The 25,614-nt window shown below is 34.6% G+C and overlaps 1 protein-coding gene across 1 annotated transcript in view; it reads right to left on the reverse strand.

Moving 5' to 3' along the window:
* The window catches only part of POLR1F (RNA polymerase I subunit F), a 138,284-nt gene that overhangs the window by 5,034 nt on the left and 107,636 nt on the right, over positions 1-25,614 (reverse strand). The gene's annotated exons all lie outside the window — the stretch shown is intronic.

The raw sequence follows: 25,614 nt of genomic DNA on the forward strand, positions 1-25,614 counted from the left end.
TAATCAACTTCTATCCATACTTTTCTGTGAATGGGGGGAATGGTTAAACTAGCCTAATGATTATCTGGAGATTAAAATTTAATTAAATGCTTCTTAAAAAAAGATATACCCTTTCATACAATCTTAAAAGACTATGTCCTTTAAAAAAAAAAAGAAAAGCTTCTGATTAAGGACATTGTCCTACTGTTTCTAAGTAACAATCATTTAGAAATAATTCATGGGCTAGAGGATTATATAACTTTTGGAAAACATATATTATAAATATTGATGATAAAAATTTAGTGCAGAAAGAACAAACTTGAATAGTTTTATGGAAAAAATAGAAACCTATTTCATGCAAATTATTCACAAATTAGAAACATAAAAGGTACTTTAGAAGAGAATATGCAGTTTCTTCCTTTTACAAGTATGCTATTTTTCTGAGTTCTCATTTTTAAAAAAACTTGAGTATAGTGCTTTAGAATTCTTAAGACCTATCCATACACATTTTGTCATTTTATTTTTACAGCCTTGTGTGAAAAGGCCAAGAAATTATTGTTCCCATTTTAGAGGTACAGAGACTGAGTCTGAATGAGATATGTTTTGAATCACTTTCTGGAGGGTCACACAACCAATTAGCTGTGGAGCCAGCTGTGGAACTCTTTATTCTGACTTTCAGTCCAGAACTCTTTCCACTGCATTACCCAGGCCCTCAATTTGCAGTAGAATCTTTTCCAAAGTAACACAGAAATTAAATGTCTAGTCCCAAATGTGCTACAATGCTAAAATATGAGATGTGATTTAAATTAATTGTCACGTTCTGTGGTAAAGAAAAGAAAATATTATTCAAGTTTAACCTTTGAGACAAATTCATATGAACTCAGCCAAACACTTGGAGAAAATTCCACAAAACTACTCCATGGAAGGTGAATCAAATTTAGCCAAAACCATCTGCAATGTCCTACTACTGTTTAAAGTGGAAGCTATTCCCTTGTGGTACTGCTTTGAATGCCATTTCTCAGAATATATTTTTGTATCATCCTGACATGCTGAGAAATTGCTAAGTTCTTTCTAGATATTTCCACTTTTTAATTGCTTGAGCAAATGGATAAAAACAAGTTTTGCAGCAGTCAGACTAACAGTCTCCTTGGATTTCCTGGTTCTCATGTCTTTTGTGGATTGACTGGTATAAATGAGCAGTGAATATAAAAAAGTATTGCAACTATTCTATTTTTTAAGATCTTAAGACCAATGTTGTCTAGTACAGTGGGTAAAAGTTCGTCCTCAAAATCAGACATTTTCCAGCTGTCTGTTATTCAGCCGTGTGGATAAATTGCTTAAGCTCTTTAAGCCTTGTTCATTCATTTATTCATTTCAAAATATTTATTGGCTCCATCACATAATAACAAATGCCATGAAATATGTTCGAGGCTAAAGATATGGCAGTAAACAATGAAGACAAAAAATCTGTCCTCGTGGTGCTTCCATTTTAGTGACTCAATATCACTGAATGTAAAATGGGGATAATTATATTTACTCCACTGGATAATTGCTGGGATGTTATAAAATTAGCCCTGGCCTAGAAGTGTACTTGTGCACATTAGATGATCTAATCTTTGTCTTAAGCAGGTTGGAGAATAGATTTAAGGAATAATAACTTCAATTCCAAAATACCCTCCTATGTAGTTAAGCTGAGATCCTTAGTGGAAGTGAAAATAAATGAGAAAACCCCAAATAGGACCCAGCAAAGGAAACATGTCATAAATGAAAAGTGCTAATTTAGCATATATCACTCTCTCTGTTTTTACCTTTTTATTTGAAATAATTTCAGACTTTAGAAAACTTTCAAAAATAGTACAGAGGATTTTAGTATATCCTTCATCCAGATTCCTCTAATGTTAATATCTTGAATAACTGTTTTTTGTTCCAGGATCCCATCCAGGATATCAGACTGCATTTGGTTGTCATGGTTCCTGAGTCTGTTGTCTGTCAGTTCATCAGCCTTTCCTTCTGTCTCATGACTTTGACATATTTGAAGAATACTGGTCAGGTAGAATGTCCCTAAATTTGGTTTTGTTTGGTTGTTTTTCTCATGGTTAGATTGGGTTTGTATATTTTGGCAAGAATAGTACAGAAGTGATGTTGTATTCTCAGTCTACCTATAGGAGAGGTTCAAGATGTCTTACTACTGGTGATGTTAACCTTGATCACTTGGTTACAGTGGTTTCTGCTGGGTTTTATCTTTGTAATTAATAAATATCTTGGGGAAGATACTTGGAGACTATGTGCTTCTCCCCAAGACTTGATCCAGTAATTTTAACATCCATTGGCAGATTTTGCTTGCAATAATTATTGTTGTGTTCTAATGGAGATATTTCTATTTGCTTCATCCCTTTTACATTTATAATTATTATTTTTTCTCTAAGGAAGAGCTATCTCTTCTTTTTCATTTGTTTATTCAACATGAACTTGTGGATTTTTATTGTATACTATGGTTATAATCCACTAATATTTTATTTATTTTTTACTCAATTGTTCCGTTTGTGACCTTAGGAACTTCTTTTGACTTAACCCCTGTGTCCTTTCCACATGTACCCAGCCAGGTCTGAATACTTCCTTACTCTCTGTCACAAGATGCCTTTCTTTACCTTTAAGGAGAGGATGTCAGGTCCTTTGAGAACATAACCTGTGTAAGGCTTTAATATTTTTTTTAATGCTAAAGCCGGGAAAAGATTATCTTCCAAGACTTTGTCCAGGAAAGATTAATGTCAATGGATGTCTTTGCTCCAACATTGTACCAAGTACTTCTCTGTTTTCAAGCTAAACTAGTCATATTAAAGAATCTGTTTTCCTATATTCCCTACTTTATATAGGGGTGATGGCTTAAGTACATCAATGTACCATTGAAATTATTTCTGAACTCTCTTCTCCTCCCTGGCTTGGTGAGGGTATCACAGCATCCAATGTGCAGTGGTGTGTATTTTGGTACATAAAATGAATGAGGAGAATTTTATTCACTTGACATTACTCACCAACACTCCTTAGTTCTGCTGGATCTGGGAGTGTGGGGTCAAGCCAAATTAAATGCTATTTCCAGAAATCTGTTAGGTGGACTTATTGGCTCTGTTATACATTCTAAGAGAATGAGAAAAACACACCCACTCTGTAGAAGGGAGGCTTTAGTGTAATTTGTCTATAGTGTCTATCTTCTTCTAGAACAGAGGCTAGCAAACTATGGCCCTTGAGCCGAGTTGAATTAGTTGCTTATTTTTTGTTTTTTGTTTTTTGATCACCTGCAAGTTGTTTGTTACATTCTCAAATGGCTGGATTTTATAGTTCTATGAATCCCTACATAATATCCTCAGTTTTTTCTCTTGGCCCTCAAATCTTTCCTGACCTCTGTTCTAGAAGTCACTCCTCTTTGCTTTGCTCATGCTCTTCCCTCTGCCTGAAACATTCTTCTCTACTTGGCTCAGTTGGCTGATGCCTACTTGTCCTCCAGGATTCCCTATTGTGCAGTCCTTCCCTACCTTACCATGTAGAGTCAGAGGTCTGTCTTTAGACTACCTATACTATGGGCCTATAGTATTAGGGCTCACCTCTTTTCTAATTCAGTGGTGTACTGCAGCTGGTTGATGGGACCCAATTATATACATCTTTTCTCAGCTCCACATTCAGTGACATTATACTGATACCCTGAAATTGGTCGTGCTGGGAGTATTTACACTGTGTAAATTGGCAAATTGCACAAGCCAGTAATTTCCTCTCCCCACTGCCCTCCAGAAAGCTGGGCATTTAACTCTACTAGCACACCACTGCTTATCACAGTGGTTTTTGTGTGCTTGGTTTTTGCTTTGTTTGGTTTTTCTTTTATTTTTCTGATTCTGCCATCAGAATCTGAGCTACTTAAGGATTGATCCTGCATTTTATTCATCGTTCATAGTGCCTTATATACGGTAGGCTATTCGTACTTTTTGAATTAATGGAAAACTGAGTGAAAGTTGTATACATGGGGGAAAAACTTTTTCTGTAATAATTTCTAAATCTAAGGAATAATAAGTTAACATAGTGGCCTAAAACTTATGTAAATCAAAGATGTTTGCTTAAAGTAACCATTTTCAGATCCTCAATACAAAGTGAAGAATGGGAAAAGTTAGGGAATAGAAAGAGATTGGATAATAAGATAATAGAATTTCCTAAAAAATCATAAATTCCACAGTGCTGGTGGCATTCTGGAATAAGCCTTGAGGCTTTTTGATTCATGTCCCAGGCTGTTTCCACTACACTGGACACCAGCAATTAGGCCAGATTTGCCCAAAAAAGAACCCCCATCTCCTACATCTATGTTTTCTTTATTCTTAGGTTGATGTTCGCTTAGTCTCTCTTCCCATTCTTTAATTTAGATAAGTAGACTAGAGGAGAGAAAAGGCTGTTGCAGAGAGTCTGCAATAATGTAAAAACTAGGAAACTAGATCCATTTCTCCCCTACAATTATTGGTAGAAAATGAGTGGAGAGAGGAAGCAAGGAAAAGATGTCTTTGTCAAAATTAAACATGCAGAAATGTAATAACCTACGTTCATAATCTGGGACATTATAACTTCAGAAAGCTCACTTCTTATGACCAGTGTACCCTTAACTTGGTACAAAAATAACGCATACATACCAAGATACATTCTATATTACTCAGGGTGCCAGGTTTCTTTGGTTCATCTATACAGCTTCTAATCAGGAAAAAGGAACATATCTCAAAGAGCAAAATGATTCCCTACATATCCTAGTCAACCCCTTTCTGGAACTCCTGGGGTCCAGGTGGAACTTCAGTTCTATGACTATGAATGTAAAATCAATTCTCTAATTTCTTCTTCTGTTTCTTTCAAATTAAACTAAGAAAATATTTCATGGGTATAATACAGTATACGTACTTTAAAGTAGAGAAAGTGAGGCACATAATTTATATCCTGTTAGAAAAGTCACAATTATCCTTGGTCATAGAGGCAAACCCAGAGAGAAGAGGCTACTTTTACAAACTGAAAGGCAGTGGAAGAAATTGGAAGTCAGTGCTCCTATGTCTAAACTCAATACCTGAGTCCTTTAACAGGTTTTATGGGGTTTTTTTTTCTTCAGGTTTTATGGTTTTAATGTACAATTCTTTATCACTCTATTTTATGCGAGAAAACTTTACAGAATGTGAAATTCTTGTTTTATAAAAACAATATATCTATCAAATATATGTTTTTTCAAACGACACACAGTCCACTCCCCAGAAAGTTACTCTCCCATTCCCCCCACCACCACCACTGAGAATCATTGCAAATGATCAGTTGGTCTGTGATGAGTAATCATTTTTCATTGTCCCATTGCATTCAAAATAATAAAGCTAAATACGTCAACTGTCTTTATGTTTGCATGACTTACTCAATATTAGAGAAGGCAGCTGGAATATGAATTGCTCAGGGTTAAAGTAAATTGCTTTCCAGTTTTAAATACAGAATCTTTTTCATAGTCCCAATACTCATAAGTGCTACTAAAACTATTTCACAAGTGCAGTCCCAAAATCTTCAAGCAGTTCAATAGTCCATGCTGTCTCAGAGCAAAAGAGAGAAAGTCCAAGTGATGATGTTGCCAAGGGAAGAGGGTTGTATTTGGCTCCTCTACTTGAAGGACAATCTAGCTACTGTGAAAAGCCTGGGAATTTGACTTCTGTTATAATTGGATCAGATCTTTCCAGCAGCTCCTTCAAGGGGATATTAGTTTCATATGGAACCTGTAGTTCTTCCAATTTGAGGCTTTGATTGTACAAATGAATGTTGAAATGCTGATTCTGATCCTGTCATGCTACTAGAATTGGTGACTGGATTTGTATTCAACTGTATAAAAGACACAAGGGAATGGGCAAATAACTAAATGGTCCATTTACTTAGGAGGCATGGTTCTGGTCTAAAGATGATGAAAAGATTGTCTAAGGTTTTTCAGGAGATTTACTTTTATTGCTAAATTAATAACCACTCTGTATTATAAAATCTGAAGTTGCTACTGAGCTATGAACAATCAAACTGCAGATTTCTTGAGGAAATGTTCTGTAATGTTAATGTTTTGGAGATATCTCTGCCATCATTATTCCTAATTCACCATGTGGTTAAAGCTGATACATCTGAAAAGTTTGTGGAATCCTCTTTCAAAATGTATTATATTTGATGACTGTGCTAACTGGATATAAGCATCCCACTCAGGATGTATTTGAAATTAAATATGACATTTAGCTTTTTTTGAAAACAAATTTTTTATTATAGGATACTTTTGGATTCATAGAAAAGTTGCAAAGATAGCAGTTTTTATACACCCAGTTTCCCCTATTGTTAACATCTTACATTAGTGTGATGCTTTTGCTACAACCAATGAACCAATATTAATTCATTATTATTAACCAAAATCTGTACTTCATTCACATTTTTCTTAGATTTTAGCTAATGTCCTTTTTCTGTCTCAGAATACCATCCAGGATACCATATTAGTTTTCATGTCTCCTTAGTCTCATCATGACTCTGACAGTTTCTCAGACTTTCCTTTTTTTGATGTACTTGACAGTTTTGAGGACTATTAGTAGGTATTTTGTAGAATATCCCTCAATATTGGTTCTCTGTTGTCTCTCATGATCAGACTGGAGTTACAGATTTTAGGGAGGAAGACAACAAAGTTAAACCTACCTAGATGAAGTAGTGTATGTCATATTTCTCCATTTTAAATTTACTATTTTTTCTTCCCTTTTCATACTATGCTCTTTTAAAGGAAGTCACCAAATGCAACCTACACATAAGGAGTGGGGAATTATGATTCACCTCTTTGAGTAGGAATATAATATAAAGTATTTGGAATTTTTCTGGACAGGAGATTTGTCTTTCTCATTCATTTATCTATTCAGTCACTTATTTCTATCACTATATACCCATAAATATTTATTTTAACACCAATGTAATATTATTTATTTTGTTGCTCAAATTATGTCAGCTTTTGCCATTGGGAGCACTTTTGGTTGGCTCTGGTATCTCTTTGACATACCTCCTCTCCTTCCAACCCAACATTGTTTTGTTTTGTTCCAGTGTTTTCTTACACTATAAGATTTTTGGATGCAAGCTCATCTTGTATATTCCATGAATTCAGTCCTAGAATCAGCCATTTGGGATTTAAATATCAAAATCAAACTTTAGTCAGTAATTCAACAAATCTGTGTCTATCTTTTAATCTTCATTGCTCATCAATGTAAACTGTGTTAGTAATAAAAATAGAAGCTTCTATTTGGTTGCTAATGGATTATTTTAGAAAAGCAAGTGACTTGGTGGCTTTTAAAATTATAATCAAAGATGTATTACTCTAATTACTTCTGTTCAAACCCAAAGAACATTAAGTTAAATATGTCTAATTTGACTAATCTGATGAAATATCATCTGTTTGAATCATGACCTTAAGAAATCATTCTTGGCTAAAAAAGGAGAGTCAAATTACTCTATGGGATATTTGGGAATATGCCTCCTGGCACAAAAGGCTAGATGTTCTGAATAAGAATAGTTCTGAAATAATGAACAAGCAGCTAAGTAAGATTGTACCTGGGCTATAATTTGAGAACCTGGCAGAAAGAAAAGAAAAGAAAAGAAAAGAAAAGAAAAGAAAAGAAGAAAGAAAGAAAAAAAGAAGAAAAGAAAGTGAAAGAGAAAGAAAGAAAGAAAGAGAAAGAAAGAAAGAGAAAGAAAGAAAGAAAGAAAGAAAGAAAGAAAGAAAGAAAGAAAGAAAGAAAGAAAGAAAGAAAGAAAAGACTTCATTCAAGGTTGTCAACTCATTTATTACCTGATTGAAAATACAAAACTAAAACTAAAAATAATATTCCAGAATTTCACTTGAGACTACATTAATAGAAGTATCCTACACAATTCTAAAGATATAGAAGAGTCCTTGTATCCATTTAAAATTCAACATAGGGGCTCCTGGGTGGCTCAGTTGGTTAAGCGACTGCCTTCGGCTCAGGTCATGATCCCGGAGTCCTGGGATCGAGTCCCGCATCAGGATCCCTGCTCTGCGGGGAGCCTGCTTCTCCCTCTCCCACTCCCCCTGCTTGTGTTCCCTCTCTCGCTGTGTCTCTCTCTGTCAAATAAATAAAATAAAAAATCTTTAAAAAAAAATAAAATAAAAATAAAATTCAACATAAAATTAAAAAAAAAGTTTCCTTTAAAATTATGATACACTACTATTTTGAGGTGGCAGGCAGGAGGAGGGAATATTGGGGAAGAAGCCATAAGCAGCAAATCCCTTTTACTCACTTCTCTTCGATGTAATCCTGTGGGTTTTTTCCAGAACATTAGGTACTAGTCATTAATTTCTGCTAGTAGTCTCATGTTGGTGAATCATTTCTTGGGAACACACTTGTCATGGTTTAAAAGAAGGTATTTGGTGCTTGTTAAGATTCTTTAACTTTCTTCCTGTTTTACTGGTTTTCTTTTAAAGGTCAACTCCTTTATACCTTTAGAATTTTGTTATGCTAGACTATTTTGTCATAACAGTAGCACTTATGTTTTCATTTGAAGGGCTGAGTCAGCAGCATCACTGTAAAAAAAAAAAAACTACTGGTTTTTCTCCCCTCTTCCTTTTGAATATTTTTGAAGGAACAGTAAATTAACTAAATCAATTATTTTTTGCTCTTATTCAATAAAATCTGTTCCTTTTCTTTAGTCATTTAAAATAAGTTTGTTATTCATTATGTGTGTGTGTGTGTTTTTAATTCTGATTTCCTCTCATGTAATGTAACAGCTTGAGCCAAAGAGAACACTTTATTTTTTGAAAATGTTTTAGTATTTTATAAAATGAGAAGAGTTGACTGGCTAGAGAACCATCTGTGGAATACTATCCCAAATCTACTGATAACATTTATTTTTCTTTTATCTATTCTTACATGTCTCTGCCCATTTATTCATCCATCTACCTGCTGTCTCTCAAAAATGCTGTGTGAAACACTCCCCTAATGGAATTCTGAGTAGTACAACTGTTAGGCAATTCCTGTATAAACAGGACAAGAAGCTTACTTTCTAATGGAAGGCTGCATAAGCATTTTTCCAAAAGGTAGATGTTATAGACCAGATGAGTGATATAAAAAATTAAATACTATAGACGGGCAAAATTTTAGAGTTTTTCTTGAAATTGGGCAATCTTATCAGGTCAGATAGAAAAGCATAAAATGACATTTGAGCTGATCAAATATCATTGATTGAAAGGGTGGGTTGGATATTAAAACTATGAGAAAGAAGAACAGATTTAGGAATGAATGCATTCCCTGACCCATTTATTTAGAAAGTGTCCAATAAATATTTGCACGTGACATTTTGCTAGTTCTGAAGCACAGAATAAGAGTACTAGTTGAGGAACAGCTGATGATCCGTCTTCTATAAAGAATCGGATTTGTATTGCAGTGAAATCTGTGACTAGAATTAGAAGTTGGGGACTGGTCATGTAAGAACTTGAATATTAATTAGTGGATACTAACATTAATTAGTGGATACTAACTGATTTGAGCAAGAGATGATGTCAAGTCCTACACTTCAAAGAGGGATAAAGGAATTGGTGATATTAAGGATTTGGTTTATGAAAGTATTTATAAGAGTTGCTGTTGAGGGGTGCCTGGGTGGCTCAGTCTGTTAAGTGTCTGCCTTCGGCTCAGGTCATGATCCCAGGGTCCTGGGATTGAGCCCTGCATCGGGCTCTCTGCTGAGCAGAGAGCCTGCTTCTCCCTCTCCCTCTGCCTGCCGCTCTGCCCACTTGTGTTCCCTCTCTCTCTCTGCCAAATAAATAATAAAATCTTAAGAAAAAAAAGAGTTGCTGTAGAAAATAGGTTGGAAATTATTCCATAAAGACATCATAAGAAAAGAAAACTAGACACCAATATCCCTTATGAATATAGATTAAAATATCCTTAATAAAATGACAGCAAAATGAATACCCTATTATTTGTCCTAACTGCTAATGGTGTATCAAATGGATCCAATTGAAATGAAACCAATACAATTTCCAATAAATATTTTACAGATTAAAACTTGTATGCTTTATCCATTCATCTGCTGAGGGACATCTTGGGTCCTTCCACAGTTGGGCTATTGTGGACATTGCACGTGATGTGATGAGCACTGGTGTTATATGCAACTAATGAATCATTGAACCCTACATCAAAAGCTAATGTTGTACAGTATGTTGGCTAATTGAACATAAGTAAAAAATTTTAAAAAAAGAATTATATGCTTTTCATGATAGTAGATAATGGTTTTAAAAACCTCTCAATGTATAAATGAGTAATGTATTCTTAAATTGTCCAAATGCTTATGTTATATACATTGTCATTTGTTTAGCAAATAAAAACTGTAGAAAAGAAGTTTTATGTATTTAAAATGACAGAAATAAACCAAGCTGAACAGAAAAAAAGAAAATAGGTAGGAAATTAATAAGAAATTCCTTAGTATTTACTAGAGAACTGGTAATATCCATTTTTATTAGAAACAGGGAGTCCAGTTTTATTCATGACTAGTATACAATAGAAGCAGAGAAAATATAAAGTGAAAGTAGCTCAGAATTGAAGAGTAGCTTGTTAGTCATAGAAAAAGATGAAGGGATCAGCTGCAGAAATTCAACAAGGTAATTATGGAAAGAAAAAAAAAGTGGGTGGGCTCAAGGAACTTACGATTATTAAAATAATAAAAAGGTGGTTTTTGAGACAGAGATTTTTGATGTGTATGGTATGCTGTGATGGTTAATTTTATGTGTCAACTTCACTAGGTTATGGTGCCCAAATGTTTGGTCAAACACTCATCTAGATGTTGTGTAGAGATATTTTTAGATGTGATTAAATTTACATCAATAAACTTTGAGTAAAGCAGTACCCTCCATATTGTGGGTGGGCCTCATCTAGTCAGTTGAAAGCCTTAAGAACTAAGGTCCCCTGAGGAAGAGGGAATTCTGCCTCCGGACTGCCTTTGGACTTGAGCTGCAACATCTACTCTTCCCTGGATCTCCACTCTGCTGCCTTCTGTAGAATTTGGACCTGCCAGCACCACAGTTGGGAGGGCCAATTCCTTAAATTTTTCTTTCTCTCTATTTTTCTGTCTCTCCGTGTGTGTGTGTATCTCTGCATAAACATACACACACACACACATACACAGAGGAACACAAAATGCATGCACATGTGTATATATGTATATTCTGTTGGTTTTATTTCTCTGGAGAACCCTGACTTTTATATATATATAAAACTCTGTATATATATATATAACTCTGTATGTGTGTGTGTATATATATTTTTTCCAGCTCTGACTATGGAGGAGATCTAAAAACAATGACATCCCATAGGGATGAGCATAGTTAGCACTTACATCTTGGTTTCTAATTATTCTCTGGTGAAAGGTACTGGGTCCTTGGAAAAATGGCTGATTCCAGGATTGAAGCATGGAAAATATGAGATGAGCCTGGAAAATCTTGCAGTGCCAGTCTGTGTGATCTAAAAATAGACTAGGGATGGGCATGTTGAAAGGACACATGAGCAACTTGAAAGAATCTACCATGGCCAGATTTGGGATGATTTAAACAACAAATTAAATAAAATTCATAGGCTAAAATAGATATCCATGAGTCTATACTGATATAAATAAATAAATGATTATAGAAATGAGGAGAGAGACAGCTCTTCCATTCCATAGAGTTCCAACTAATAAATGTAGAAGGAAAGATGGAAATATAAAATCACAATTGACATAGCAATAATTTTTGCAGGCAAGAATCATCAATGGTTGCTAACATAATGAGTAAAAGTGTAATAAAAACAGGATATTTGAATAGTGTCAGACTTTCTCCTAAAAGATACTTTGCAATTACAAATGGAAAAAAATGAAAATGTTACAATTTCAGGTGAAACTTTGCAGTAGAGAAACTGTTGAAGGTTGACATCACCAATAATGATACATTGAAGCTTCAGACGTTTCCTGATATGATCCACCAAGAAGGTACAACATCATTTCTGGGATATGTTTAACAATAATGCATATAGATTTTTATCAGATGTGTCAAGATATAATTTTCATAAACCGCTTATATTAGTCTTTAAGTTTACACATATTTGTGTTTTGTTAAACTTCCATGCTGTGTAGTTATCATCAAAATCCAATTTTAGGACATTTTTATTACCACAAAAAATTACCTCTTGAGAGGCAGCAGTTAATCCCTGCTCTGACCCCAGCTCCAGGCAACAACTGATCTGCTTTTTGTCCTTATAGTTTTGCCTTTTCTAGTAATGTTATATATCTAGAATCATATATCATATCTCCTATATCTGGTTTCTTTCACCTAGAATTACAGTTTTAGATTTGCCATGTCTTTGGTAGTTTGTTTCTTCATATTGCTGAATAGCATCTTATTATATGGATATACCATATTTTCTTATTCATTCACCAACTGAAGGATATTTGGTTTGGATCATTATTATGAATAATGCTCCTGTAAACATTCACATGCAAGTATTTGTGTGAAAATAGCTTTTCATTTTCCTTAGGGAAGTACCTAGAAGTGGAATTGCTGGGTCATATGGTAAATGTATGTTTGTAAGAAACTACCAATTTGTCTTCCAAAGTTGCTATCAACTCTTCATTTTGAATTCCCACCAGCAATTTCTGAGAGTTCCAGTTGCTCCACATCCTTACCAGTACATGGTATTGTCATTATTTTTTTTTTTTAATTAAGCCATTCTAGTAGATGTATAGCAGTATCTCATTTTGGAATTAGTTTGCATTTCTCTAATAACTAATGATGCTTAGCATCTTTTCATGTACTTACTTGCTATTTATATGCCCTCATTGGGGAAGTAGCTATTAAAATATTTTTCCCAAATTTTTATTGGATCAGTTTCTTTTTTATTATTTTATTTTATTGGATTAGTTTCTTATTATTGAGTTATATGATTTCTTCATATATTCTAGATAGAAATCCCTCCCTCATCATATATATATATTTTTAAATATTATCTCCTAGTATAGGGCTTGCTTTTTCATTTTCTTAACAGTGTTTTTTGAAGAACAAAGGTTTGCAATTTTGATGGAGTCTAATTTATAAACTCTTTTTTCTTTATTGCCATATGTTCTTTTTTGTCCTAAGAAATATCTGTTGAATCAAATTCAAAAAGATTTTCTCCTGTTTTCTTCTAGAAATTGTATCATTTTAGCTCTTATCTTAGGTCTATGATCCATTTCAAGTTTATCTCCATGTATGATATCAGCTAATGATAGAGGATAATTTATCCATATACAGGTACCCAGTTGTTGCATCCCCATTTATTTTCTTCTCTGACTTTGTAAATTTATTTTTTTATTATGTTATGTTAATCACCATACGTTACATCGTTAGTTTTTGAGGTTGTAGGGTTTTTAAAAAATAATAATAATAATAAATAGACTACATTTTTAGTATCGTTTTAGATTTACAGAGAAAATGAGCAGATAGTACAGAGTTCCATATATCCAGCCCCTATTCCACACAACATACCTCCCCCCACACACAGTTTCCCCTCTTAGTGAATCTTGCATTTGTGTAGTCCATTCGTTATAATTCACAAACAAATACTGACATATCATTATTAACTAAAGTCCATAGTTTACATTTGGGTCACTCTTTGGGTTGTAAAGACATAAATGCATAATATGAAGTTTGACAAATGCATAATATAGATTTGCCGTTAGAGTTTTATATAGGATAATTTAACCCCCTACAAATCACCTGTACTCCACCTGTTTATCTCTTACCTCATTCCCTCTTAACTGCTGACCACCATTGATCTAAAAAGATCTATAAAACTGATGAGGTGTTTTTTAGAAAAGAAAGTAAAAAAATTGTCTCCATAATTTTGCATTTTCCAAAGTGACATATAATTGAAATCATGTAACTTCTAGCATTTTTAGACTGGCTTCTTTCAGCAATATGCATTTAAATTTCTTATATATCTTTTTATGGCTTGATAGATCATTTATTTGTATTGCTGAACAATATTCCATTTTATGAATACACTGTGGTCTGTTTATGCATTCACCTATTGTAGAACATCTTGGTTGCTTTCAGTTTTTAGTCATTAGGAATAAAATTGCTATAAACTTTTTAGTGCAGGGTTTTGTGTAGACATAAATTTTTAACTCAACTGGGTAAATACCTAGGAGCATAGTTGTTGGATCATATAGCAAGACTATGTTTATCTTTGTAGGAAACGTCAAACTGTCTTCTAAAATAGTTGTACAATTTTGCATTCCTACCAGCAATGAATGAGTGTTCCTGTTGCTCAGCATACTCACAGACATTTGTTATTATCAGTGTTTTGGATTTTAGTTATTCCAATAGATGTGTAGTAGTATCTCATGATTATTTTAATTTGCAGTTTCTTAATGACATGAGATGTGGAACATCTTTTCATGTGCTTATATGCCATCTTTGCTGAGGGTTTAAGAGTTCTTGTATATTTTGGATACAAGTCCTTTATCTAATATATATTTTGCAAATGCTTTCATCAGGTCTGTGACTTAGCTCTTCATTCTCTTAACTGTGAACAAACGTTTTAACTTTAAGAAAATCCAACATATCAAAAGTTTTCTTCCACAGATAGTGCTCTTTGTGTTGTATCTAAAAACTCATCACCAAACCCATGGTCACTTAGATTTTGTCCTGTTATCTTCTGGAAGTTTTATAGTTTTGCATTTTGTATTTTGGTTTAAAATCCATTAGAGTTAATTTTTTTAAAAGATGTAGGTTTCTAGGTATATTTTTTCCACTTGGATGTCCAACTGTTCCAGCACCATTTGTTGAAAAGACTATTATTTATGGAATTGCCTTTGCTCCTTTGTCTGTTTGTATGTCTGTTCCTGGGCTTTCTGTCCTATTCCACTGATCTCTTTGTCTAGTCTTTCATAAATATCACACATCCTTGATTACTGTAACTTTATGGTAATTCTTGAAGTGGTAGCGTCTGTCCTCTGACTTTGTTTTTCTGCAATGTTCTGTTAGCTATCCTGCGTCTCTTTTTTTTCCATATAAACTTTAGAATGAGTTTGTTGATATACCCAGAATAACTTGGGATTTTTATTGGGATTGCCTTAAATCTGTAGATCAGGTAGGGAAGAATTGTTTTCTTAACATTTCTATCCATAACACTTCTAGACTATTTATCCATTTATTTAAATCTTTGATTTCTTTCATTTCTTTCATCAAGTTTCCTAGTTTTTCTCACATAGACCTTACACATAATTCATTAGATGTGTACATAAGTATTTCATATATTTTGATACTAATGTCAATGGATTTATGTTTTTATTTCAAATTCCAATTGTTTGCTGCTGATATATGGGGGGAGCCATTGACTTTGGTATAGGAGATACCATTTACCCTCCTTTGAATGGGTCCACCAACTTTGCCAATAAAGCTGCTGATGTTTGCCATCAACGTTGAACAGTCAGCTCTCATCCACCACTCATAAAGCTGTGGATTTTGCGACCTGAGCTGGAGTGGTGGAGTTAGGTGGTTTTGGAAGGATCCCCATGCAAAAAGGCCACAGAATTGCCATTAGGTTTCCCCATTGTAGTAGCAGTTTTTCAGGAGTAAACACATTGCATTTTGTTGTGTCTTTGGTCACTTTAAAGTACCTGAAATACTTCATTTTTTTTCTTTTTATATTTCATTCAGTTTCATACTTGCTTTGAGGATTGCTTGATCTCCTCACACAGATATTATTGAAAGTCCACAACCTGAATTTAGTTATGAGGAAACATCAGACAAGTCCAAATATCATTCCTCCTGCCTTAAATACACTTGATATCCAAGAATGATGTTAGTTGACTTCTTCCAAAATAAAGAACCAGTCTAATACCTCCATATGAAGCAGAAATGTTAAAAGAAAATATGTTTCTTATGACACATTCAGTGATATTTCTTGCACGAACAGAGGAGAACTGATGGCATTACAAACTTGGAACCAGAGAAGATGTTGCGAAATTTGACACAAACTAATCTGGTCCACAGAATTAACAGATATATGATGGCAGTATTTTCCATGATTTAATAAATAAGCTTTAAATGCCCTAGGAGAGAAATGAAGTAGTATCTAGATCTTCATAATCTGGTTCTGATAAAGTTTTAATGATTATGGGAAATGTAGCTTTATCCAAACTTACCCATCATGCTTTCTTTCTATCTAGTATTGTGGAGGTTATAAGATCTAGTTGGTCTCTGATGATTATAACTCATTAGATTTAGCTGTGTCTTAGGCAACTGACTTAAGAAAAGGCCTTGCATAATGAAATGTTGAAGCCATAAAAATAAAAAGCTTAATTCTTTCTGCCAATCAAGCACTGGAACTAGGAAAGCTTGATAATTTCCTATAGAATTTTCTTGAAAATGGAGGACAAGGAGTTCTGATTAAATCCACATTTGATACAGCTGTCTAGAAGTAGCACGCAAATCCCACAAAGCTTCCAAGGTAACAGAAGCTGTCCTCACGCATTTCAATTAATCACTAAATTAAATCTACATATGAGAATCAAAGGACTAAATAATAGCAGCAAAGAACCATTCAAATTCAAAGATTATGTGCTATTTATACTTAATGACAATTTATTTCTGTAAGAAGTTTTTATTAAGTCTACTAGTCACAAAGAATAAATAAAAATGAGCTTGAACTTTGCAAGTATATTTGATTTTATACATGCATTCCCTAATAATGTCTGGGCCCACCAATTTGGACTCTGATATCAGCAACAACTAGATATATATATTTATATATGATAGATATATGTTTATTTGTGTGCACATTTGTTAGTGCTAATCTTTGGTAATAGCCTTACATGCATTAGTGATTACTGAGTCTTACAAATGTGTATGTTGTTGATATTTTGATTCCTCTTTACTTCCCTCCTTATGCTACTTGGATTGCATAGCTCATTACTATAAACCCTCATTGGCAAATTCCACTATTCACTGTCTTTTCCTCCCTCAGTCATACTTGACTGTCCACAATCCAATCCTAAATGGGCCCAAACATCCATCTTCTGCTCTACTGAATGTGTATATCTGGGCAGTGCTGGAAATAATCACACATCTGGCAGGTTGGTGTCAGATTCATGGTCACAACTTCAAATGTGTACATAACCATGATATTTTCAAGTAAGCTCACTCTCTTACTGTACTACCATGCTAAATTACACCTTTCCTTCCATCCTCCTACCTTTCTCATATATAGCTGGTATCTTTTACCCATATTAATGATCTTTCCTCAAAAATTATGTTCCACTCAGAGTATCCTCATCTCATTTGATGGCAACTCCTTCCTGTCATTTTATCAAGCTAATAGTTCTGGGGTCAACCTTGACTCCCCTCCTTCTTTCACATTCCATGTCTGGTCCATTAGCAGGTTCTCTTATATATTCAAAAGAGTTTCAGAATCTAACCACTTCTCACCTTCTCCACTGTTGCCCATATGATCTGACCTACAATCTTGATTATTGCAATATCTTCCCAATAGATCATGAACCTTGGCTTAATTGTCTTGGCTCTAATTGCCATCAGTTAAAATAATGCCTGCCACATAGTAGATACTGACTAAGTATTTGATAAATTGAGATAGTTTAATTGAATGATGCATCAGTATTCAAACATAGTTTAAAATTTCCATTAAGAATACCAACAAATGGTAAAGATGGCAGTACCTCCCAAAGTAATCAATAGATTCAGTGCAATCTGTATCAAAATCCCAATGACATTTTTGGAAGAAATTTAAAAATCCATCCTAAAATGCTTATGGAATCCCCCAAATCAGAGCAATCTTGAAAAAGAATAAAGTTGGAAAACTAAACTCATTAATCTCTCTTATTTCCACATCCTTTCCAGTTAATGCTTCATTTTCTACTACCGTCAGCTCCAGCCTTCCTCACACCCACCAAACACAAAAGTATTGCATCCTTCTGTTATGTCTACCTTCTCACTTGGCACTTGCCTATCATCTTCCTTTACATTCTGCTTTCATGTCCCCCACCACTCCATGTTCAAATTCAAACAGACGCAATCTATCCTTATCTTATATGATCTCTCAGCAGGATTTGACACTCTTTTATTTTCTCTATCAACAGGTCTCCAAATTTTTCTCATACCACTCTGTGTTCTGATTACTTTTCTACTTTTCAAGTTATTTCTCCAGACAGATTTAAAGTGTCAGAGATCTTCAAGCCTCAGTACGAGGTTCTTTGTCTTTTCTCTCCACAGGAGAGAATGAGGAACAGGAGATAACACCTAAATAAGAAGGAAAGCTAACATTATCACAGAAGATAGTTTGGAAGGGTACCTATCCAAACAATATACCAGACCCCAGGATATTCGTATTCTTGTAATTCAACACTAACCTGGTGCAATATATTTGGTATATTATATATACCAAATATATACCAAATATACCAATATATATAATATATATATTATATATACCAAATATAATTTTGGTATATATTATACTCAAATGCATTATCAAATTATAAGCTGAGTGATCAGAACAATAGCTAAAAGCATGTCTTTCTACTGGGTCTATGTGGCAGGCTTCAAATATTTTGAGTGTAAAAAATTTGTTTAATTAAATGATTTTTTAAAACCCCACTGAACTAAATCTACAAGGTAGAAAGAACATAGGCTTGCAGACAGCTAAATCTAATCCATTATAACATTATAATAGCAATTCAAGGCACAATTAATTTTCTCAACATCTTTGTTGGTCTTCATTTCTCTATTGAAAATGGGAATAACAAAGTTTAGCCCATAGAACTATTGTGAAAAGCAAACTATATGACATGTAAGCACTTTCTACAAGTAGCAATTTTTAAAGGAAATTTTCCTAATTCAAGTGCATTGATGTTAAAGTCTGTCATATACCTCAATTTCTGAAGTATTCACTTATCTTACCATTTCTCCTCATTGTGTGAAACATAAATACAGTGATGTATATGAAATTTCCTCTCCCATTTTAGAAATTTGTAAATGTTAGCAGTTAAGGTGACTGATGTTCCATTATTCCTATCTTCCCAGTTTTCTGGAAGATGTTTTGGAATCTTTGTAAAAACCCCAGTGATCTGGTAATTACTTTGATTATTTTTTTTTAAGATTTTATTTATTTATTTATTAGAGAGTGAGTGAGAGAGAAACAGCATGAGAGGGGGGAGGGTCAGAGGGAGAAGCAGGCTCCCCGCCGAGTGGGGAGCCCAATGGAGGACTCGATCCTAGGACTCCGGGATCATGACCTGAGCCGAAGGCAGTCGCTCAACCGACTGAGCCACCCAGGCGCCCCTACTTTGATTATTTTTAAAGATGTATGAAATCCTCTGATGTCCTTAATTGACACTTTCTAATTTGCAAGTGCAAAGCTTGAGATAAACTGAAGAGGAAAGAAGTTAGAAAGGGAATAAATATTGATTCAACTTTTCAGTTAAAAAATAAATGCTCTTTAGTTTGCAAAACAACAGTACTGAAACCACCATTACTAACACCACTACTGGGTAGTTGAGCAGCATTTTTAAAGATTTTATTTATTTATTTGACAAAGAGAAAGCGAGAGCAGAAACACAAGCAGGGGGAGTGGGAGAGGGAGAAGCAGGCTCCCCGCCGAGCAGGGAGCCCGATGTGGGACTCCATCCCAGGACCCTGGGATCATGACCTGAGCCGAAGACAGACGCTTAACGACCGAGCCACCCAGGCGCCCAGTTGAGCAGCATTTTTAAAAGTGTATAGTGATTGAGACTGATGCTTTTCAAAGTTCAATGTACATATATAGTATCTGGGAGCTTGTTACAATGTGGATTCCAATTAAGTAAATCTGTACTGGAAGCTGAGAATCTGCATTTCTAAGCTCCTGAGTGATGCCCATAGTGTGGGTCTTCAAACTATACTCATTTGCAAGGATTTGGAAGCCTTTGCTTATGTAAAGAAATCCAAGCAAAAAAGGAAATCATCCAATTGAACTTCATTTATCATTTAAAAAAGACTTGGACCATGCAAAAAAATCATCTCCAAGAAGTCTTTATATTTTTAGAAGGCAAAGCGAAGACTGAATAAATACATATGGAATAAACTCATCCAGTATATTGGAAATAGTGTAGGATTTGATGCCAGAGATCTGGCTTTGAATTCATCTGGGCCACTCACTAATTTTGTGATCATGGACAAAACTACCTAAATAACTTTGATCCTCAGTTTACTTATTCATAAAATAAGTTCCATAATATAAGATTGTTATAAACTTTACATGAGAAAACATATCAGCATGGTGAAAAATAAAAGTATTTGTTTCTCTTTTTCAACATACAGAGCTTTATTTTTAAATGTTGTCTGAATTTTATACTGTATATTACACTTCATACTAGCACTATTTACAGTATGACTGTGGCAAATATTTTCTATTTTAAATAATTATGTAAATGTCAATCATGACATTGCAAATATAAATAATATCTATCATTTTTAATGGTGAGTCTTTGATAGGAATCAAAAGAAGTAATTATATAATTATTCCCATGCTAATGGACAAGTATCTTTTTATAACACAATGACTGAAACACACCATCAAAAAATTACAAATTGTCTGTATGCATGTACATGAAATATGAAGACCTGCATTCAGGGTTCAGCTCTGCTATTAATTTGTTTCCTGAAAGCCACTTAATTTCTGTGGATCTTGGTTTCCTACTCTGGAAAATCATATTGGATTACAGCTAAAATCTCTTCCCTCTCTAAGATTCTAATCCCCACCCTATTAAGGTTCTTGCAGCTTCACTGGCTGAAAGTTTAACCACATGTATGTATGTACCATGGCATAATAGTGAGACTATTCTTTGAACAGTCAAGTATGAAATCAGCTATGTAAATTCAACACTCACCACATGAATATATTTACATTCAGTTAATATTTGATGTTGATAAAATCGCTAGATATGAATGACAAATCATTTAGATATGATGATAAAATAATTTAGATATGAATCTAAAACGACAAATATTATTGAGCATTTGCTAGCTACTCTTCTAGGCTTGCTTTTTTTTTTTTTTTTTTACACAAAACTTAAGTTGTTAAATCCTCATTATAACCCTGTGAAGTAAGTGCTATTATTATCTTCGTTTTACAGTTGAGGAAACTAAGGCATGAGGAGATTACCTTGCTTATGGTCATTCAAGGTTTCGATCCCCATGACTTGGCTTTGGAGGTCACATTCTTTTTTTTTTAAAAGATTTTATTTATTTATTTGACAGAGAGAGAGACACAGAGAGAGAGGGAACACAAGCAGGGGGAGTGGGAGAGGGAGAAGCAGGCTTCCTGTGGAGCAGGGAGCCCAATGCAGGGCTCCATCCCAGGACCTGGAATCATGACCTGAGCTGAAAGCAGACGCTTAACGACTGAGCCACCCAGGCGCCCCTGGAGGTCACATTCTTAACCACTATGATAAGCAACCTGTGTCACCAAAACCACAAATGTTTCTTAATTCATAATTTATTTAGTTTGTCAGGTAGGAGCATTGAATTGACTTTTTATTAGTTGATTTATGTATACGAGACTCCTGTAAAATTATTCTGTCAACCACGTTAAAGATGGCCCTCACAAACATTTTAACCAAACATATTATTTTGTTGCAGTATCCTGTGTAGTCACATGCTTGACAGATTTTTGATACCCGCTTTACCCTGTCACCTCTTGCCCTCACTGTACCATTCTTCCCTTAGATAGGAGAAAAACAGGCTTAAGGGACCCAAGAAATTAAAATCATCAGAAAGTAACTCATTCTTTTGTTAGCACATTTGAAACTGTTAAAGGAGAGGGATTTTTCTTCTGGGTAGTATTGCAACACATTATGCAGTTTCTAGGGAAAAGAGTTCACTGCATTTTTTTGGTAACAAGTCAAGTCCATATAAATTCAAGTCCAGGTTAAGTAGTTATGCTTTTTGAAGATTTTATATCTGGTGTGGTCTGCTCAGTGTCACCAGGTTTCCACAGCAATATAGCTGTAACATTCCTTCTGAGAGAACTTGCATCGGGCCCACTGGAGCAGATTTATGTCATCGACCCCCACAAGGTATTAATCATTCTTCGAGGTCATTTTCAGCTATCAAAGTAAGTGCATTTGAAAACAAAAAAAAATTGCTAAAACTGCTTTCAAGCCAGGTCTCATGGTTAGTTTTCGTGGTGGAAAAACAAAAGTTGAAAATTCACAAAACAAATTTCTTGGCAGAGAAAGTATGAAGATTGAGATTCAGATGAGGGTGTTGCCATTCATTAGCACACTTACAAAATGTCTGTATTATGAAAACCAGGGCACACTTAGAGGAAAATAAACAGATTTATCAGCCTGGTTACAATTTTATGAGGTACAAAAAGTTTCCACTGTCTGTGTGAAATCCTGACAAGATAATTCAGACATGGCTGGACTGATGTGACTTTTCTGTCTGGTGCTAGAAAATGTATTAACAGCCAGATACACTTCTCATTTGAGACTAGGCCAGGTTCTAAAGAACTGTTTATATTTTCAAGATTTTATCTTTGTAGAAGTCATACAACCAGCTTTGGTACATGAATGGGAGCTGGTTATTACCTAACAAATATCTGTAGTCAAATTGAGGGGAATGAGAGTGCTGATATTTAGTCAGGACTATTTCATTGTCAAGTGCCTCAGAACTTGGCTGACAGAGGAATTTCACTTCCATGGAGAAGCCCAGAGGCCTAAACTCTACCTGAATCTGGGCTTGCAGTGTAGGGAAAGGAAGCAGATATTTAAAGGTGGTCTAAGATGTATAAAGATTACAATGAGTCCATGGAGAACAGACTCATAAAGAGTCTTTTAGTTGAAATTTCTATCTGTATGTGCATGAGTATTTTGTACTTATTTGCATATAATTTCATTAAGAAATATCGAATTTTAAAAGGAACCACCAAATGAAAGCCATCTTTTCCAAACTATTCTCTTCCACCACTTTCCTCCCCAGCCCTAAGTGAGATCTTATAGCTTGAGGATTTTTTATTCACAGTTGATTCCAAAGCCCATATCTAAGAGGGAGAGTGCTGGCTGGCATCCTTGGTGAAGCTGTTCACTTTGGAGCAATACTTCCTGGTTTCTCCAGGCATTTAAGATGGTTGGGGATGCAATTCAGCTGTTTCCAAGCTGTTGTATTCTTGATGTTTCTCATTTTCCAATGGCAGTAGTTTGAACAATAGGATTATTTTTCTACCAAAAAAATATTTAAGGGTAGTTTATTCCACACTTCCTTAAAATACTTACCAGTGTATTAAAGTCTTATCCAAATTCATATGTATATTAAGGAGATTTTGCCCAACTTTTTGAGGCTTACCCAATTTAAGCACAGTGTGAAATATCTATCTCAAATTTAGGCAGTAAAAGAAGGAGTTTAATGTTTTTAGGAACTGTAATTCCTTTTTAGTAGCAACAAATATTGACTAGATTTTGTAGAGTGAAGAGTGATTTAATGAATAATTTCCCAAGGCTACTTGGACATTTTCATGTCTACCCCTTACCCCACAGAACTTCTGTCCAAGAGTCCAATATCTCATCTCATACTCCTCAGAAATAAGTATGCTTTATTTGTCCATTTTTCCGCATGTATATAAAAATCCAACATAAGACTTTAAATCTACAAATATGTAAGTATATATTTGTTAGACTCAGTCCATATTAGGTAGTGTACCAGGCAAACCTTAGGTCAGATGGGAAATAATGAATCTGTTAAGTATAGACTCGGTTACTCCAGTATGACAGTGGTGGGATTGCATGGGGTAGAGGGAAAATTCCAGACAGGAATATAACTCAACTTCAAGCCACTGTTTACCATGGATTCACCTAGCAAATGTGACTCTTTCATCCTACCTTAAATATTCTCTACAACTGCCTTTATATCAATGTAGAAGAGAAATACTTGGGATGAAACAACACAGCATAGTTTGAAGATGTCTGCCTCTTTAGACTTTGCCTATTTGTTGTCCAAAATGCTAACTTGGCTTCTCACTGGCTGCTGTAGTGTGAGTGTTCATGTCCCTCCAGAATTCATATGTTAAATCCTGATACCTAATGTGAGAGTTTTAAGAGGTAGGGCCTTTGGGAAGTGGTTAGGGCATAAGGATAGAAGATAGAGAACTCATGAATGGGATTAGTGCCCTTAGAAAAGAGGCTCCAGAGAGCTCTCTTATGCCCTTTTCATCATGTGAGGTTACAGTGACAAGGCAGCTAGCTGTGAACCAGGAAGCTGGCCCTCACCAGAGAGCAAATCTGCTAGGGCCTTGATCTTGGACTTTCTAGCCTCTAGAAGTTTGAGAAACCAATTTCTCTTGTTTCTAAGCTACCCAGTCTATGGTATTTTGTTATCAATCCAAAGGGACTAACAGTCTGGCTTGTGGCCTGCTTTTATAATCTGAAGTGTTGGGTAGTAGCTTTCTTTGATGTTTGAAGAAGGTGATATAGTACTTACTTCATAATTGTGTGTATGTGTGTGTGAGCGAGTCTTCCAAATCTAATCATGTAATAGCTACCATTTGATTTTCACAGTCTTTTTATATTATAGATATGAGAAGCAGAGTAATAAAATCCATAGAAAATTAGACAATATCATTTTATAGCAAATAATGCACTTTTTCAAATCTGAAATAACATAAAAAGGCATCATTGATTTGCTAACACCTTCTTTAAAAGTCTACTTTTAAAAAGTCCACTACAAAGGTATGCATCAATTATAAAAAATGCATACTAATTATGGAAATGTTAAAATGTAAAAATAAATGATTGCTTATAATTATGGAAATACAATAGTTTTTCTCTTTTTCTTTATGTATCAAATTATTTTACCAGACATGTTATTAAATTATATTGATTCATAAATACTTGAATGCCACCCATTTTATGCTATAACAATACTTTATTATACTGGGTGGTCAGTCATACAAAAGTTTAGAGAACAGAATTCTAAAATGGAAAATAATTGTGCTCTCCCTCTATCTAAACTTGTTCTTGGAACAACTTTGCTTTGAGAACTGTAATAATGCTAAGGTTCACGAACCTTCTCTCTGTCTCCTCAGAAACTTATCCAGATCAGCATTTCCCCATCTTTCATAGAATAAAAGGTGGGGATGTGGTCAGTTTTTCTGGGACATGTTGCCAAAACTTTAAGGTTATATCAACAATAAAGTGGATATAAGAATGTACCATCCTTTCTATTAAGATGGGAGGAAAAGAGACCCAATTTCATTTAGAGGTTTGCTTTGAACATTTTCTCTGTGTTCTGAAGTGACCTGAAGTTGCTTCTACCACCACACCCAATCCCACAAGGATTTTAATTGGCATGCCTGATAATATTGTTTTAAATTTAGCAGGGAAGGCCTCCCACCACTAACTGTTTCTATAGAGCATTATTGAACTCTTGGGGAATTTTTCCTCCAAAGAAAGCATGGAATTCCTCTCTGAAATATTTATTTCTCTAGGACTCCAAATGGAAGTGTCTGGAACAAAAAAGAGAGTAAGAATGAGAGAGTGAGAGAGTAGGAGAGAGACAGGGAGTGG

The sequence above is a fragment of the Mirounga leonina genome, unplaced genomic scaffold (genome assembly GCF_011800145.1).
Source record: "Mirounga leonina isolate KUSES-001 unplaced genomic scaffold, KU_Mleo_1.0 Mir_174, whole genome shotgun sequence".
In the NCBI taxonomy this organism is placed as follows: Eukaryota; Metazoa; Chordata; class Mammalia; order Carnivora; family Phocidae; genus Mirounga; species Mirounga leonina.